Below are 18,219 nucleotides of genomic sequence, written 5' to 3' on the forward strand. Positions count from 1 at the left end.
GATTTTCCCAGGCAGCTCTTACCTGCTCTCATCGGCTTGCGAGCCGCAGCACAGCCTGTGCGTAGTAGTTGGAGGAAACCGTTTTTGTAACACTCATTTGGAAGAAATAACGAGTGCTGGGCTTGGAGGAGAAAGGTAAAGGGCTCCCAGAGATTCCTCAGAGAAGACGGGGAGAGGAGGAGGATGTGCTGTAGGTCGCGACCCTGTTTCCAGGGAAAAAAATCACCCAGGAAAGATTTTAATTGCTGCAGCTTTTACCCAGAAGGGAGGGTGGTGTGGGCCCCAAGGGCGCAGGTGGGGCCTTCTTTGAAGGGAACCTGGCCCTGGTACTCTTCAGAGCCAGCTGGGTGGTTCCTGGCAGGAAAGGGGGCTGCCAGCTGTCGGGAGAGGCCTCGGGGCTGGGGGCTGCCTGGGTTTGCAGGTGGAAAATGGGAGGGAGGGCCAGCGGGGCCGGGGGTTGGTTCCCGGAGGCGTGCAGGAGCCCCCGCAGCCACTCCACACCTGGACCCCAAGCCCAGCAAGGCACGGATTCGCTCCGTCTGCATCTGGCCCTGTGCGGTGAGCACCAAACGAGCTCAACACTTCAGATACCGTCTCCCAAGCCGCCTCTGACAGCCGGTCAGCGTGTGGGTCTATTCCGCAGAGGCTGCCGAGACCAGGGTCTCTTCACCACACCCCTCCCCTGCCTTTGTTCTCTTGCTTTTCTGTCTGATGCATCCTCTTGCTCGTACATACTCCTCCCCTTTCCACTCCGTGGCCCTCGGTGGGGCCTCCCAACTCCTCCTGCCCGGCCTGCCGCCTCTTGGGTTCTTCTTTTTTTTAAAGATTTATTTATTTCTCCCCTTCCCCCGCCCCAGTTGTCTGTTCTCTGTGTCTATTTGCTGCGTCTTCTTTGTCCACTTCTGTTGTTGTCAGCGGCATGGGAATCTGTGTTTCTTTTTGTTGCATCATCTTGTTGGTCAGCTCTCTGTGTGTGCGGCACCATTCCTGGGCAGGCTGCACTTTCTTTTGCGCTGGGCGGCTCTCCTTACGTGTGCACTCCTTGCACGTGGGGCTCCCCTACGCGGGGGACACTCCTGCGTGGCAGGGCACTCCTTGCGCGCATCAGCACTGAGCATGGGCCAGCTGCACACGGGTCAAGGAGGCCTGGGGTTTGAACCGTGGACCTCCCATGTGGTAGGCGGACGCCCTAACCACTGGGCCAAGTCCGCTTCTGTTTTCTGTTTTAGAGCTCATCCCTGGGGTCCAGGCCCAAACCTACACCATCCTTGAGAAGCCTTTGCGTAGATGCCTTGTAGTGCCTCCCACAAGCAGGACCCGAGGATATTTGCAGAATACAGAGATCTGAACTTTCCAGAAATAGACATGATTTTATTTCCTTTCCTCCCCCATATTGGTTTGAATTTGCAGCGGTAAGAGTTTTGCATGGATCTGACATGAAGCAAATGCTGGTGGCAGATATGGGTGGGACCCCGAGTCCTGTGACCTGAACGAGGCCTGTTCTGTTCACGGTGCAGGGTTGACAGCAGCCACCACCGATGGATTGAATTCACATTCACGTTCCTTCCCAAAGGCCACCAATTTCCTAACCATCCGGGGGAAGCCAAAGGCACCCCGTCAAGCCTCTTGCTAGGACTGAGAACTCCACCATGAATGTGCACAGAACAGAAATGGATTTCCGTAGTGCAGCTTTGAGAGAGCTTTCCTCCTCACCCAGTAATTCCCCAGCATCCAATAGGAGCTAATGAAAATGCACTTTCATCCTCAATTCCTCATGTAATGCATTTCTTTTCAGCCATGTAAAGCACAGTGTTATATCCGGGGATTGCTGGCCAGGAAAAGCTTTGCCTTTCCAGAAAAGAGACTTCAACCCTCCTACGTGTCTGATTAAATCCGGATGTAACTCGAGTCAGTGTTGTAGGGTTGGGGGGCACGGGATCCCTAAAAGCCTGGGTCTGGGGGACAGGCGCTGACTTTCTGATGGGCTCAACAAAACCGAAGCTAGTTAGGGCCCTTGTTGAAGAAGCGGCAATTGGTAATGGCGCAGAATTTCGGGAATGTAAGTGGATTGAGCGCAGCGCAGCAGGCCCCACCTGGAGTCTTGTTTCATGGAGCTTGACAGTTGAGCGCTCGTAACTAGGACTGACGATTCTGCCCCATGAATTATTCCTGCCTAATGATGCCTTTCCCAAGTCCAAGGCTGTCATCGCTTCATTACTAGGCTGTGTCTTACTTATTCTGAGACTGCTCTATGGAATCCATGAGAAAACATTTCCCCTGTGGAGGTCTCCAATGGGCAACAAGGGGCAAGCTCTCAAATCAATGACCCCAGGGCGATGGAGATTCCTGGGGTCACCGTTACAGCCCTGAAGGAAGGAAATTTGATTGCCAGGCCCGAGTTCATTAGCTCAGGGTGTCGCCACCGCCATAGGATCCTTGCGGGGATTCTCCTGGTTTCCCTGAAGACTTACGGCTGCTGAGGAGGAGAACCAGGGGCCAGCTGGCCCACGGCGCCTCCTCTGACTCATTTTGGGGACTTTCAGAGAGGAGATCCTGGCAGTGGGAGCACCTTTGGAAATGCACCTGCCGACTCAGGTAACAGCCCAGGGTCTTGGCTGTGCAGCACTTCTGGCCTATAGGTCCTGCTTCCCCACCCACCCCTGTGGAACTCATAGGCATCTCCCCAGGCGTGCACTTTCCAGTAAAGCCAGGTGAGTGCCTTTTGGGGAAACATTTTAGAACGAGCAGTGAAGAGTGCTTGGGTAGCCTAGAGAGCGGAGCAAGTGCTCAGGAGCACTGGGGCTGTGACAGACCTGATGGGCCCCCGTCCTGCCACTCACTGGCTAGGTGGCTTGGACAAGCCCCTCTGGGTCTCTGCTTCGTCATCTACAAATTGGATAACGACATCTTCAACCCTACGGGTTATTGTGGGGTTGACATAATCCAACTCCCATAAAGTGCTGGCACAATGCCTGGCACATAGTCAGAAATGTCAGGCTTTATTTTTCATAAGCCATTCAATGGAAACATTGAATTGAAATCTTGATGGAAGAGAATAAAAAACACTAAAGTGTTAGGAACCCTCCTATTGTTAATTGGCCTTAAGAATGGATATGCATTCTACCCACAAGGGCGATGCAAGTCCATGAAGAATTACTACTGGATGGGCTCAAATTTCGATCTACCCCCACATCTTCAGTAATAATCCATTTGCATACAGTGGGGGTCTCCTCCATGAATGATCCCTCGCCCTGGAGAGGGAGTGCTACTATGTCACAATTCTTAATCCTTCCAGGCCCACCTTCTCTCTCATGGTAGACCCGGAGGGTGAAGATGGAACAAATCTTGCTGAAGTTTTACAATCGCTTATCTTTGTGATCCAAATGTGATCTTATTAGAGTCACCTCTATGTCAGAATCTAGAATGTTAGATTTAATGACAACCGTGGGAAGGAAAGAGCCGTGGTTTGTTTAACAGACAGGTTCTAGAATGCCCCTTGAGGGCTGTCAGGATCCGTTTGTAGGAAGGGAGACAGCTGGAACAGAATTAACTTAAAAAAATAAATCACTTCAGCAGGAACCGAGATGCTAGCTGGGTGCAGTGGAGCATGTAAGGCCTTTCTGAGTCAGACATCAGAGACTTCAGCTGTTCTTAGTTAAAACCTGCCTGACGCTCTGTCCTGCTTGTGCGAAGCTCGCCGAAGTTAGTACCTTAAGAAGTGCTGACACATTTATTTCCAATTCAAAGCTACGGCTCAAATCCGAGGAACATGGAACTGCAGTGGCCTAGATAATTTGGGCTCAAATACCTGCAAGGCATTCCCAAGAATTGGAGCAGGTTTGAATGGGGAGGATCAGGGATGGAGGGGGCTGCTAAAGGGCAGACGAGAAACCCTACACGGCCGAAGAAGACAGACATGAGTTATGTGGGAGAACTCTCCGTGAAAGAGATTTCTGGGCAAATGAGAGGTTATAGCTTTGGAAGGAGGGAGAAAGCAAGAGAACGGTTTTCATATTTCCTGGTGGTTTTTTTTTCCTAGGTGAAATACGGAGTTTGGGAATTTTAACTGATGTGGGGAGCGTACCAAGTTTGAAGGAGAGAATGTTGGGGAAGGAAAGTAGTTTCATTTCTTCCAATACAGTGACTTTCAAAAGCCAAGAAGTCTCCCCTGAAAGAACACCTTAGGGGCCCTTTTCTGAATAGGTAAGAATGGTTTGTCATTAACATATTAATTGTCAGGTGCTTCTGAAATGCTTGAGGATGCTTGAAAACTGACTCAAGGAGTCTCAGCTTTGCTTTTCTCAAATTGTGTCTGCCATAAATCGACTCCACCAAGCCCCTCCCTCCCAGGAAGGTTAACTTGCTCTCTGCTGGAGTGGACTGTCACAGCCTGCGCGGGGCACGCTGCTGTATAATGTTTGCCTCTGGGAGCCCCTGTGAAAGCAGCTAAAAATAGGGACTTTCGGAGAGAGAAATAGAGGAAATCATCAACTAGAAAGGAATGCTGAAGACTGGCGGTGACCTTGAAGCGTCCTAAGAGAACATCCTGCTCTCTTGCGGGCAGGGGTAGCTGAGTATCCCTTAGCACTTTCTGAAGAAGTTATTGGAATTCTTTGGGGCATAGTTATCCTGCCCACATTTGACCACTGCTACCCTTTCAGACATTTCTTTCCTGCTGAAACCTAACCAGCATTTGCAGTAGCCTTCTGCAGGTGGCCAGGCGCTTCCTCGTGCAGCCAAGGGCAGGTCTCGGCTCCCTGGGATCTCAGAGAAAGTGCAGGGCTCCTAGCCCAGGCGCCACAGCTGGACTCTGCTTGGGCCAGGATTCAAATTCAGACCTTCTGACCTGTCTGCTCCTGGGAATCCCTCTCTCCTGACCGCGTCTATTCTTTTCTTTTTTAAAGATTTATTTTATTTCTATCCCCCATCCCTCATTGTTTAGCTCACTGTCTGCTCTTCTTCTCTTTAGGAGAACCACACCTGGTACTTCCCATGTGGAAGAGAGATGCTCAATTGCTTGAGCCACCTCAGCTCCCTGGTTTGTTGTATCTCGACTTTCCCCTTTGTGTCTCTTTCTTGCATCATCTTGTTGCATCAGCTCGCTGTGCCTGCCCATCACACCAGCTTCCCTTCTCCAGGAGGTCCTAGGAACTGAAGCCGGGACCTCCCATGTGGTAGGCAGGTGCTCACTCGCTTGAGCCACATCCACTTCCTGGCAGCATCTGTTCTTATTTTCCAGCCATCATCAAGGCACCCCGTTCTCGAGAGCATGGATCCTTCCTGGAGGAAACCCCAACAACCAAACTTAGACATTTAGATAGTTGGTTCATCTAACAGAAAGGGTTTTGCTCCTTCTCAAAAGATTTGACCACAAAGTTTCTTTAAATGGACAGAACACGTGGCAAATGTCATTTAATTTACGAAAGCTTGGCATGACATTTCAAAACACAGCCACTTGGTAGACTAAGAAAGCAAACCTCCACCTCCTCGGGTAAATTTCCCGATTCCTCTCGGCCTGGGCCGCTCACGCCGGCTGCCTTTGCCGGCGGAAACGCTCCTTCGTCCGGGTTGCTGCCCTTGCCTCATCCCGGGCGGTTTCAGGTGCACGCGCTTGCCGACGAGGGCTGGCTAATAAATTCAATTATTGGTGAACCCCGACGTCTCCCAGCTCCCTTCCTGGCTTTAAAAGACCAGATGGGCAAAAGGTCAACTCTCCCCGTTGAGCGGTGTGATTCTCTTCTGTTCTCTCCTTCGTTTCCTGCCCTCCTCTTGCGCTCTTACACAGACACGCTGAGGTGCTCTGTGCACACACACCTCCCCAGGGAAACCAGCAGACATGAAGCCACCTTCTCACTCTTCGCGGCAGAGCTGAGACCCGAGGGTGACGCGTCTCTCGCGTGCCTGTCCGCCCTCTTGCCTTTTTGTGTGGATGGGTCCCCCCTATCTGGGAGCCCCCCTAACTGGGAGTCTACCCAGTGGTTCTCAGCTGTGATTGTGTCTCCCTCCCAGGGGACATTTGGCAGGGCCTGCAGACACGCTTGGTTGTTGCAGCGGCAGGACAGAGGCCGGGGTGCTGGCGATCACTCTGTGTGCACAGGATCCCCTGTACCCCCCCTCCCACAACAGAGGGTTTTCTAGCCCCCAGTGCCAACAGTGCTGAGGTTTAGAAACTCTGGTGCACAGGGGAAAACTGTAGAAAGGGGAAATTACCAGCCACTGTTTCTTACAAGGGACTCTCGCCCAGAATTTGTGGATAGCATTGGGGCCTTTCCTGGGAAAAGGAGGAACACGCTGGCAAATCAAAGAAGGATATGCGTGCAGCTTTTTAAGAACCACAATGACGAGGATGATGACAACTTCTCGTTTAGGTAAGAAGTACAGCTCGTGGGCCTGACGCCTTCACTTCCGAAGGGCGAAAGCCATCTGGGCGCGATTGTGCTAAAGGCCAGGGGGTGGGACTGGGCTTCCCAGAAACGCTTTCTCTCCTGTTATTAAGATAATGCATTGAAAAGGGACACTGGTTGATTTGGGTACTCTTAGCAATTCTGCATCTGTGACATCACCAGATGTTTTAATTCCTGGGTTACAGCAAAGGTCTTGCTGAACTGGACTGATAGAGGAGATATGAAAATGGAGAGGTTGGAATTGTCTGCCTATGTAGGGGACAGTGAGGAGAGTCATGCCATAATTTAACATCAGGATGACATTTAAACGGGAGGGCGAGACACATCACTGTAGGAAGCAAAAGCCTCCTTGGGCTTGTGCAAGTATTAAATATAATTTACTACTGAATGCACAAGCTATATTTAGCTGGATATTGGAAAGGGTAGAAGAAGGATATGTTTAAATAAAGGTTTGGACAGCTTGTCGTATACAAACTCATCACACTCCATGTACACAGATCTCGGCAAGTTGAAAAAACAGTGCTTCCATCTTATGGTTCCTTCACGTGCTGGTTTTGGTCTCTGTTTGCATCTCAGAAATACTGAATTAAGCAGTTCTCATTAACACAGATTTTAATGGGAGATATTTGTCTGCACCGCTCAGCCGTTTCCGCTTGCATGAGGCTGCCATTTACAACAACAAGTGTAATAGCATCTTTGAGCTTTTTAATTAAAAATTAATTAGGAGATTTAAGAACAAACTCATTGGGGGTTACTGTACAATAACATGTTTACAAAATTAGGTCTGGGCTTTTTGTTCCAGCTAAGTGTTTCAATCAATTCTGTGTCTATTAAATGTAATTACGTATGATGCTTCCTCCACATTATAATGTAGCATTTAAAAAGCAGCTGGGAAAAGTCTATAATTTTAAGTTTGAAATTAGGGTAACTATTAAAATGCAAATAAAGGCAACCAGAGTTGGTTGATTGGGGGGTGGGGGTGGGCAAAGATCTTCAAAATAAAGTTTCAGCCACAGAGTTCACTGAGAATGTTTTTCTGTGGGCCTCACCTTACTTCCTACTTCTATTAGGGTGTTTCCCCCCAGAAAGGCCGGGGACAGCCAGACTGCAGTGATACAAAATGATAAGAACCGTGAGTGGAAAGAATGAATATTCTTGCACATTTCCTTGGCATGTATTTTAGTACTTATTACTTTTTAATGGAGGTATTAATAGATAAAATGCTTCTTTGCATTTTGGTCCATTATGTGTCTGTGTTTTCAGAAAACTCTTCTTTTCTCAGTTTAGAAATGGTACTTCTAGACACCTTGGAGACAGGTTCTCAATTCATTTCTTTTCTCTGTGCACATCTCTTTAATGGGCCTTTACTTGAGGAAAGAGTTTTAGTAAGTGGATAGGCAGGGATTTAGATTCTGGGAGTCATCCTTGTTCCTTGCCACCCCATTCATTCCCTGAGCTCCAGGGCAGTGACTTCAGGTTGCACAGTGTATCGAATGCCACCTATCCGATAACTTCCATAAATGGATGGCACTGTGTGATATCTCAGGAATGACAAAGTCACTCAAAAGCAGTGCTTCTCAGGGACACAGAGAAGAATGCCAGGGTCTGCTCCTGCTGTCTGCTCCCATGTGATGGGCTATGAGAAAGGTTAACAAGGTTTTCACACCAAGCCAGAGCTGATGTTTAAGATCCTGAGGCTTGCCGTGGGGGCTCCCCAGTGGATGGTAAAAACCTAGAGGATTGCCACCTCTGATCCCGGGAGGCACAGAAATTAGCCTTCCTCGTGCTGCAAGGTGACACCCTTTTCCTTCATTCTCCTGCTACTTCCAGGTACAAGGGACATTTCTGTAAGTCAAGTACTGATTCGAGTGTGCTACAGGAGCTCACTTTGTAAATGTCATCTTCGGGCAGGCTTTCTGTAAATTGAAGACTCTGACTCTTGCCTCCTGGCCCTTCTCTGGCAGGTGTATGTTGGGAACATGTCCCTCAACAAGGCCCGGGGCAGGGGCTGAGGAACGGCGGGTTAAAGCTCTCATGCTGATCCTGGTGGAGGATGTGGGCCTGGTTCACCAAGTGAGAGGATGATCTTGACGCCCACCGTGGGATCCCACATGTCTACACTGCATTAGCTTCAGAGACCCCCGAGAGGAAGGAACCCTCTTTCCCTCTCCAGTCGTAATGTGCTTAATGAGCTGGCACATCCCTTTGGAAGGGATTCCAATAGAGGAAAAATAGAAACATAGAAAAATTCTCTTATTATGTCTGCATAGTATTCGGGGCTTAGAGAAAATGTCTCACTGTCAAGGCTGTGTGGTAGTGCCTAGTCCAAGCGAGTGGAGTTGCCTTGTGTTTTGCTTATTTTCACTTGAACAGAGGTAACTATTCAAAATGAAATGTTTGTGGCATTTTCCTGCTGGGTATCCTGATGAGAAAATTTCAATGAAGAGATTGTATTTACCAAATGAGCTAGAATATAGGAAAACTCTTCCTTCAAATCATTCTCATAGAAAGTGGGAATCACTTTTACGTTTCAGTCCTTAAAAGATTATATGTGGCTCTCTCTTATTTTGAAAAACAAAATTTTGACCTGAAACAATGTCATTTGATTCTAGTTTTAGGCGGTTATAGAGGCTGCATAGCAGACTTGGCATTAAATTAAAACAAAACAAAACAAAAGCAAAGGGAAATTTAGCACATATTTGACAATTAGTCCATGAGGCTAGACTATGCATTTCCAAAAGTTGCATGTTGTTAAATACAGACCTCTTAAGAACCACTTTACAAAGCAATACAGCAAACTTCTTTTCTGGAGATAACTGAGGTACACTGAGAAGAAAAGTCAAAAAGAAAAGAAAAACTCTCATCATGTTACATAATTTACCACTTGGATTTTGGAAACAATTTTCAGGGACACATTCATATTTGGTGTCAAAAAGTGCTTAATTGCAAACACTTGAGATAAAAGACAAAATTATCAGCTCTGGAAAACTGTCTTTAGATGATGCCAAAAATGGTCCTGGTGATGAAAAGACATGTCAAAGATGCATGTGAATCATCTAATAAAATTTTCTCATCAAATTTGAGATGGAAGAGCAATGTTTCCAAATTAATGTCTTCTTTGTGCTTCAAATATGCATATATGCTCAAAACTCTAAATATTATTAATAAACATTGGACTTTTCCATCACATCCCAGGAGTTTTTTACACTTGGCTCCATTAAAGCTCATTCTGAGAAAACACCTTATCGAGCAAACAGGGAATTGCCTTATATTTCCAAAAGTTGCGTGTTGTTAAATACAGACCTCTTAAGAACCACTTTACAAAGCAATACAGCAAACTTCTTTTCTGGAGATAACTGAGGTACACTGAGAAGAAAAGTCAAAAAGAAAAGAAAAAAACAAGGCAAGTGAGCTCCTGGTGTTTCCACGCGCTCTCAGGGGCACTGTGGAGGGAACGTGGGCCCTTAGAGAAGATGAGCGGGGACGAGCGCTGCAGCTCTCCTCCCACGACGTCCTCTCAAAGGCAGCCCAGTGTTAGGAGGGATTTTCTAAGGAGTTCCGCGGCAGGAGCTCAGGTTTGAATCGCCCCTGGAAGTACAGGAGTGGAGGCAGGAAGTCTGTGCGCAAGGACGTTTCCGAGCACGGGGACATCCTCCGCGGGGGCTGCAGGGCACACCTGCCTCGGAGTTGCCCTCACAGGGACCATCGTGGCTTTCCCACCTGCTCTCCTGCCGTCCCTCTGTGGCCAGTGGTCTGGGGCTGGGTGGGAGCAAGGCACAGAGCCAGGCGCCCTGGTGGGCCGAGGGGTCGCCTTCGCCATGCATGGCCTGACACCCCCACTGAGAACATCTGCAGCGCCCCCGCTGCTGGGCCTGGAGGCGTCAGCCCGCCCTCCACCCCCCTCATTTCTTCAGCAACTCTTCTTTCTTGCCTCGGTCTAATTATGCTCAACAGTGGCTCAAGTCAATAAAAACCCCATCTGGCTCTCAGAGCACAAAGCACTGTCTATGCCTTGAAAATTCATTTGTGCTGAGCTGTGCACAGCTTCTAAATCACAGGTGCCAGAAGAGTCAAGGCTCGTGGCAGGAACAGACAAAACCAGCCATTGGGACCACCCAGGCTGGGGGAGGAGAGCACAGGAATGTCTCCGGTTCCCTCCCGTGGTCAGAGGGAGTGAAGAAGTTTCTGAAGCAAGTGAGCTGAGCTCAGCCCGTCCCAGCGTTGTGTGGTGATGCGCCTGGGGTGGACGCCTTGGCCAGCCATCTCTGCTGTACTCCCATCTGCACTAATGAAACCATAGCCACAGCCTGCCTGCCTACGAAGCCCCCAGGCAGGGGTGGTGGCATTTGGATCCCCCACCCCTAATCCAACACCGTCTGCAAGTACATCAGGCCCCTTGTGGAGATGACCTCCCACAACCTCAGAATCTCCCTGCATCTTTCCTGACCTCAAACAGGAATTCCAGGTGAGAGAGTGTCTCAGGCAGGATGACGAGATTGTTAAAATTCTGTATTTCCAGAAGAGAATAAACCTGATGCCTAAGCAGGGCTTTGGTTTTCTTCTTCATTTTTTTTTAATGGAGGAGAGTAGGGACACAGACACGTACCTGGCTTCCTTATTCACTCAGCAGTCTTTGAGCTGGTCTGAGTACTGGGCTTGGCATTGGGAAGTGGTGCCCATCCACATGTGGACCTGCTCCTCTGAGTTCATCTAATGGTGGAGACTGACAGAGAGACAAAATGCAGCAAATGAACACACAGTTTCAGGGCATGCAAAGTCAGGAGAGGGACAGGCCCTAGTGTGGGTGAGGGGTACAGCACACTGGAAGACGCAAGGGGCAGCCTGACCGAGATGTTCAGGAGTGCCTGAGAGGGGCGTTCTAGGCGGAGGGGAGAGTAGACCAAGATGGAGGAGGTCTGGAGGGGGCCTGGCAGAGGGGTTAAAATCAGCCAAGGGTGCTGGAGGGGGTGAGCAGGAGGAAGCACTGCAGGACATGAGGATGGGGGCAGAGGGAGGGATGGAGGGAGTGAGGAAGAGAGAGAGGAAAGGAGGAAGGGAGAGATGGGGCAGAAGAAACAAAGGAAGGAGGGAGAGACGAATAGATGAATGGATGGAAAAAAGTCACCAAAAGAGAGCTGGAGTAGCTATACTAAAATAAAAAAAAAAAAGTAGTATATACATATGATGGATTATTATTAAGTCATGAGAAAGAATGAAGTCCTGATGCATGTGACAACATGGATTAACCTTGTGGTCATAATGTTGAGTTAAATAAGCCAAACAAAAAATGATAAATACTGCATGATCTCACTAATATGAACTAGTAATGAACAAACTCATAGAATTAGAATCTAGAATTTGGTTCATGTGGAGATAGAAGAGAGGTAAAGAATGGGAAGCTGATGCTAATTTGTGCAGAATTTCTATTTAGTTTGATTGTAAATGTTGGGAATGGATAAAAGTGATGATAGCTCATTATTGAGACTATAATAAACAGTGCTAAATTTAAAAAAAAATCAGATAAAATGGACACTAAGTTAAAAAATAGACCCTAAGTAAAAACTGTTACGAGGAACAAAGATGGTCATTCTGTACTGATAAAGGAATCAATCCAAAAAGAAGACATAACAATTATAAATACATATGCACCTAACAGCAGAGCCCCAAAATATATGAAACAAATACAGATTTGAAGGGAGAAGTAGAAAGTTCTACATTAATAATAGGAGAATTAAATGTACCATTTTCAATAATGTATAGAACTTCTAGACAGAAGACCAATAAGGAAATACAAGACTTGGATGGTGCTGTAAATCAACCAGATCTAACAAACATATATAGAACACTTCACCACCAACAAAAAAGTACACATTCTTCTCAAGTCACATTTCTTATTCTCTAGGATAGAGCATATTGTAGGTAAAAAAACCAAGTCTCAATAAATTAAAAAATATTGAAATCATACAATATATCATCTCCAAAAGCTAGAAATCAATAACAGAGGGAAAAATAGAAAATTCACAAATATGTGGAAATTAAGTAATGTACTCTTAACCAATTGGTGAAAGAGGAAATCACAAGGGAAATTAGAAAATATCTTGAGGAAAATGAAAATATATCATACCAAAACTTAGGAATGCAGCAAGGCAGGGCAGAGAGGGAAACTTATAGCTCTAAATACCTATATTAAAAAAGAAGGGGAGTGGGTATAGTTCAATGGTTGAGTACCTGCTTCTCACATATGAAGTCCTGATTTCTATCCCTGGTACCTCCTAAAAACAAACAAGTGAAAAATCCAACTCTCCTTGGGGAGTAGATGTAGCTCAGTGGTTGAGTGCCCGCTTCACATACACAAGGTCCTGGGTTCAATCCCTGGTACCTCCTTTAAAAAAAAAACCACAATAGAGATAATCAACAAAATCAAAATTTGGTCCTTATGAAAAGATCAAGAATATTGACAAACTTTTAGCTTGACTAATGAAGCAAAAAGAGAGAGGACATAAACAACTACTCAGAAATGTAATGGGGGACACTAATGACCTCACTGAAATAAGAAGGACTATAAGAAGATACTATGACCAACTGTACAACAAATTAGATAACCTAGATGAAGTGGACAAATTCCTAGAAATGCAGAATCTGCGTAAACTGACTCAAGAAGAAACAGAAGAGCTCAAAAACCAATAACTACTAAGGAAATTAAATCAGTAGTCAAACACCTCCCAACAAAGGAACATATGATTTCACAGGGGAATTTTATCAAGCATTCAAGGAAGAATTTACTCCAATTCTGTTCAAACTCTTCCAAAAATTGAATAGGAAGGAACTCCTCTTATTTCATTCTAAAAGGACATCACTCTCATACCTAAGCCAGATAAAGATACCACAAAAATAAGAAGATTACAGAACAATAGCTTTTATGAATATAGATGCAAAAATCTTCAACAAAATACTAGCAAACTGAATCCAACTGCATAGTAAAATAATTATATACATGATCAAATAGGATTTATTCCTGGGACACAAGGGTGGTTCAAAATAAGTAAACCAATGAATGTAATATGCTACATTAACAGAATGAAGGGAAAATCATGATAATCTCAATTAATATAGAAAAGGCATTGACAAAATCCAAAACTTTTTCTTGTTATAAAAACACTTAGAAAAATAGAAATAGAAGAAAATTTCCTCATCGTGATAAAGAGCATATATGAAAAACCAACAGCTAACAGCATACTTGTTATTGAATGTCTGAAAGTATTCCTTCTAACATTAGGAACAAGACAAGGATGTCCACTCTAACTGCTGTTATTCAGCATTGTACTTGAAGTTCTAACCAGAGCAATTAGGCAAGAAAATAAATAAAAGTCATCCAAATTGGAAAGGAAGAAATAAAACATTCCCTATTCATGGAGGACATAATCCTACATATAGAAAATCCAAAAAAATCCTCAACAAAACTCCTAGACTGAATAAATGAATTCTGAAAAGTGGCAGGGTACAAGATCAAAACCCCAAAACCAGTAGTATTTCTGTACAACAGTAATGAAAAATTGGAGGAAGATATCAAGGATAAAAGTCCATTTACTATATTTAATAGCAATTAAAAGAATCAAATAACTAGTAATAAATCTAACAAAGGATCTAAAAGTCTTGTACACAGAGAACTACAAAACAGTGCTAAAAGAAATCAAAGAAGGTTCAAATAAAAGGAAGGACATTTCATGTTCTTGGATTGGAAAAATTAATATTTATCTTAATATTTAGATGTCTATCCAGGTGATCTACAGATTCAGTGCAATCCCAATCAATATTCCAACAACTTTCTTTGCAGAAATGGAAAAGCCAATCATCAAATTTATATGGAATGGGAAGGGGCCCCTAATAGCCAAAGCCAACTTGAAAAAGAAGAATGACGTTGGAGGACTCATATTTCCTGATTGTAAAACTTACTGCAAAGCTGCAGTAATCAAAACAACCATATAGATCAATGGAATTGAATTGAGAGCTCAGAAATAAACCCTCAAATTTATGGCCTACTTATTTTTGACAAAGGGGCAAAGACCACACAACTGGGAAAGAATAGTCTCTTCAAGAAATGGTGCTGGGAAGACTGGATCTCCATTTTCAAAAGAATGAAGGTGGACCCCTACATCATCATACTTTATACAAAAATCAATTCAAAATGGACAAAGACCTAATATACAACCCAGAAGTAAAAAATTCTTTTGGATGAAAACAGAGGGAAACATCTTCAGCACTATGTGTTAGGCAACACTTTCTTAGAATTTATACCCAAAGCATAAGTAACAATAGAAAAAAATAGATAAATGAGACCTCATGAAAATTAAAAAAAAACTTTTGCACATTTAAGGATTTTAACACAAAAGTAAATGACAGCCCACACAAACGGAAAAAATATTTGGAAACCACGTATCTGACAGAGATTTAGTACCCAGAATATATAAAGAGATATTATATCTCAACAACCAACAGAAAAACAACCAATTAAAAAATGAGCAAAAGACTTGAATAGACATATCTCCAAGGAAGATAAACAAATGGTCTAAAGCACATGAAAAGATGCTCAACATCATTAGCCATTAGGGAAATACAAACCAAAACCATAATGAAATATCATTTCACACCCGTTATAATGGCTACTATTAAAAAACTTGAAATTACAAGTGGTGAAGAGGATTTGGAGAAATAGGAATACTGATTCATTGCTGGTGGAAATGTAAAATGGTGCAACCACTCTGGAAGAAAATTTGGCAGGTCCTTAGAAATTTAAGAACAGAATTACCATATGGTCTGGCAATCCCACTTCTAGGCATATACCCAAAAGAATTGAAAGCAGGGAGTGGAACAGATATTTGCATACTGATGTTCACAGCAGCATTATTCACAATTGTCAAAAAAGATGGAAGCAGCCCAAGTGTCCAACAACTGATGACTGGATAAACAAAATATGGTATATATATGCGATGGAATATTATTCACCCTAACTTCTGAACATGAGACAACATGGATTAACCTTGTAGATATCATGTTGAGGGAAATAAGCCAGATACAAAAAGACACATATTATATTATCTTACAGATATGAAGTAATTAGAATAAGCAAATTCATAAAGTCAGAAACTAGAAAACAGGTTACTAGGGAATGGAGTAGGAGTAGTAAGTAGGGTGTTTATATTTGGGGCAGTGGAAAAATTTTGGTGATGATGGTAGCACAACATTGTGAATGTAATTAACAGCACTGAATTATATATTTGAATGTTGTTAAAAGGGGAAAATTTCAATTGTTTATCTTTTTTTTAAAGGTTTATTTTATTTATTTATCCCTGCCCCCTTGTCACTTGCTTGCTGTCTGCTCTGTGTCCATTTGTTGTGTGTTCTTCTGTGTCTGCTTGTCTCCCTTTATTGCGTCATCTTGCTGTGTCAGCTCTCTGCGGGTGCGGGCCAGCTTACCTTAACAAGGAGGCCCTGGGAAGTGACCCCAGGGCCTCCCATATGGTAGACAGGAGTCCAATTGGTTGAGCCACATCCGCTTCCCTCAATTGCATATTTTTTAATAGAAAAAAGATGAGTTAAACCATGGACTATAGTTAACAGTACAACTTAAAAATTGTTCTTTCATCAGTTGTAACCAATGTACCTCACCAAAGGAAGTTGTTAATAATAGGGTGATATATGGGAACTCAGTATTTTAGGCATGATTTTTCCATAAATCTACCATTTCTCTAATAAAATAGTCTAATTATGAATTCTATCAATAATTCTAATGAAAACTTGTGATAATTAGACTCAACCTGTAGACTTTTAACATGGAAGGAGAAACAATGTGCTAAGATAAGCCAATATGTAAAAGGAAATGTGATTGCTTGTATTATGTATTTATTAAGTAGAAACTCATTTTCCTATCTAATTTTTGTTTGCTCTTTCCAGTTGGGTAACATGTACTTCTTTTTTTAAGAATCTTGCCTTTGCCTTTGTTTCTTATTTATTTATTTCTCTCCCCTCCCCCCCCCCCAAGTTTTCTGCTCTCTGTCTATTCACTGTGTGTTCTTCTGTGTCTGCTTCCATTCTTGTCAGTGGCCTGGGAATCTGTGTCTCTTTTTTTTGTCATGTCATCTTGCTGCATCAGTTCTTCGTGTGTGCAGTGCCACTCCTGGGCAGGCTGGACTTTCTTTTGTATGGAGCAGCTCTCCTTACGGGGTGCACTCCTTGTGTGTGGGGCTCCCCTATGCAGGGAGCACCCCTGCGTGGCATGGCACTCCTTGTTCGCATCAGCACTGTGCATGGGCCAGCTCACCATACAGGTCAGGAGGCCCTGGGTTTGAACCCTGGACCTCCCATGTGGTAGGCAGACACTCTATCCATTGAGCCAAGTCCGTTTCCCAACATGTGCTTTTGATAACAACCACCACCTCTGCTGGAAAGGTGGGTTCTCTTTTTTACTGTCAACTTCTCTACAGATCTATGTCAATGATTTAAAATGATTGTTAGAATTTTAAATCACTAACCAACCCAGGCTAATTACTTTGGTAATGGGAGTTTTCAAGCTAATTCCTGGTTTCCTCACTTTTCTATGCCCTCTTTTTAAAAGTTTGTACTTTTTATTATTCTTATCTAAACATGTCGAGAGGGAAGTCTCCAAAGATTGCTTTCAGATTTAGTGATCTCTGAATGCTGGTCACCACTTGCCCTTTAAACCTCTCCCGCCACTTCTTTCATAGCTTCATCCTCATGATAACATGTTCTTAAGCTTAATCTATTCCTGTGCTTGTAAACCCTTGTAAATAGGACGGTTTGTTGTGGTTATTTCAGTTAAGGTGTGGGCCAAATCAATGAGGATGGATCTTAAGCCTATTTCTGGACTCCTTTATAAATAGGATGAAATCTAGACACAGAAATCAAGGAGGGAGCAACCGGGAGCTGAAAATCACTGGAAGCCAGAAAGGAAGGGGAAGCTGGGAGCGGCTGCCGTGTGCACTGCAAAGTGGCAGAACAGCCAAGACCACGGTGTCCCTTAGCCAGCCCCAGAGAACCACAGCCTTCTGGGAGAAAGCATCGCCTTGATGACGCCTCCATTTGGACGTCTCTTAGTCTCCAAACTGTGAACGAATAAATTCTCATTGTTTAAACCAAGCCATTGGATGATATTTGCTTTTGGCAGTGAGGAAGCTACACACACACACACAATAATGTGGCCGATTGTTGAAGGGAAGCCAAAAGAAGAGATGACGGAGAGAGAAGAGAGATGCAGGAAGGGATCTACTCACAGCTGTGAGAACTAGGATATGGGAGAATTATTTCAGACTGTAAGTTGAGAGGGAAAACGTAAGAGGGAGAGAATGGAGTGCAGGCTTGGAGCATGGGGGAGAGAGAGCGAGGGGCACAGGGTAAGAGGGTTTTTAGAGGTGTTACTGTGGGCTACGAATTGGATCTTCTTTGTTGGTCTTTGAGATACTCCCATAAAAAGACCACAGGAGCGCGCATCTCCTCCGTGTGTGTGTTTCTGTTCCACGGCGTGGGCCGCCTCAGCTCTGGGTCACCGCCGTGGACAGCAGGGAGCCCTGCAGAGGCATGGCGGGCAGAGGCCTGGACTCAGAAGGGAAACTGGGCTCTGCCCTTAAAAGCTGGTCGTGGGACCCTGTGCAAATTGCTCAGCTTCTCCAAGCCTCAATAGCCTTAGCTGTAAAATAGACAAACTAATCGTGGCTTCCAGAAGGCCTATTTTGAGATCAAAGTGAGATAAATAGATAGGAAGAAACAATGCAGACTTGGCACATCATGTGCCGTCAGCAGT

General features: G+C 44.7%; 1 long non-coding RNA gene across 1 annotated transcript; it reads left to right on the plus strand.

The window, feature by feature from the left end:
- Nucleotides 1-3,545: 3,545 nt before the first annotated feature.
- Nucleotides 3,546-17,558, plus strand: LOC131275761 (uncharacterized). The gene is made up of 3 exons (XR_009183185.2): nucleotides 3,546-3,837; nucleotides 4,040-4,203; nucleotides 17,303-17,558. It is a non-coding gene; the product is annotated as an uncharacterized lncRNA (long non-coding RNA).
- The last annotated feature ends 661 nt before the right edge of the window (nucleotides 17,559-18,219 follow it).

The sequence above is a fragment of the Dasypus novemcinctus genome, chromosome 24, assembly GCF_030445035.2.
Source record: "Dasypus novemcinctus isolate mDasNov1 chromosome 24, mDasNov1.1.hap2, whole genome shotgun sequence".
NCBI lineage: Eukaryota > Metazoa > Chordata > Mammalia > Cingulata > Dasypodidae > Dasypus > Dasypus novemcinctus.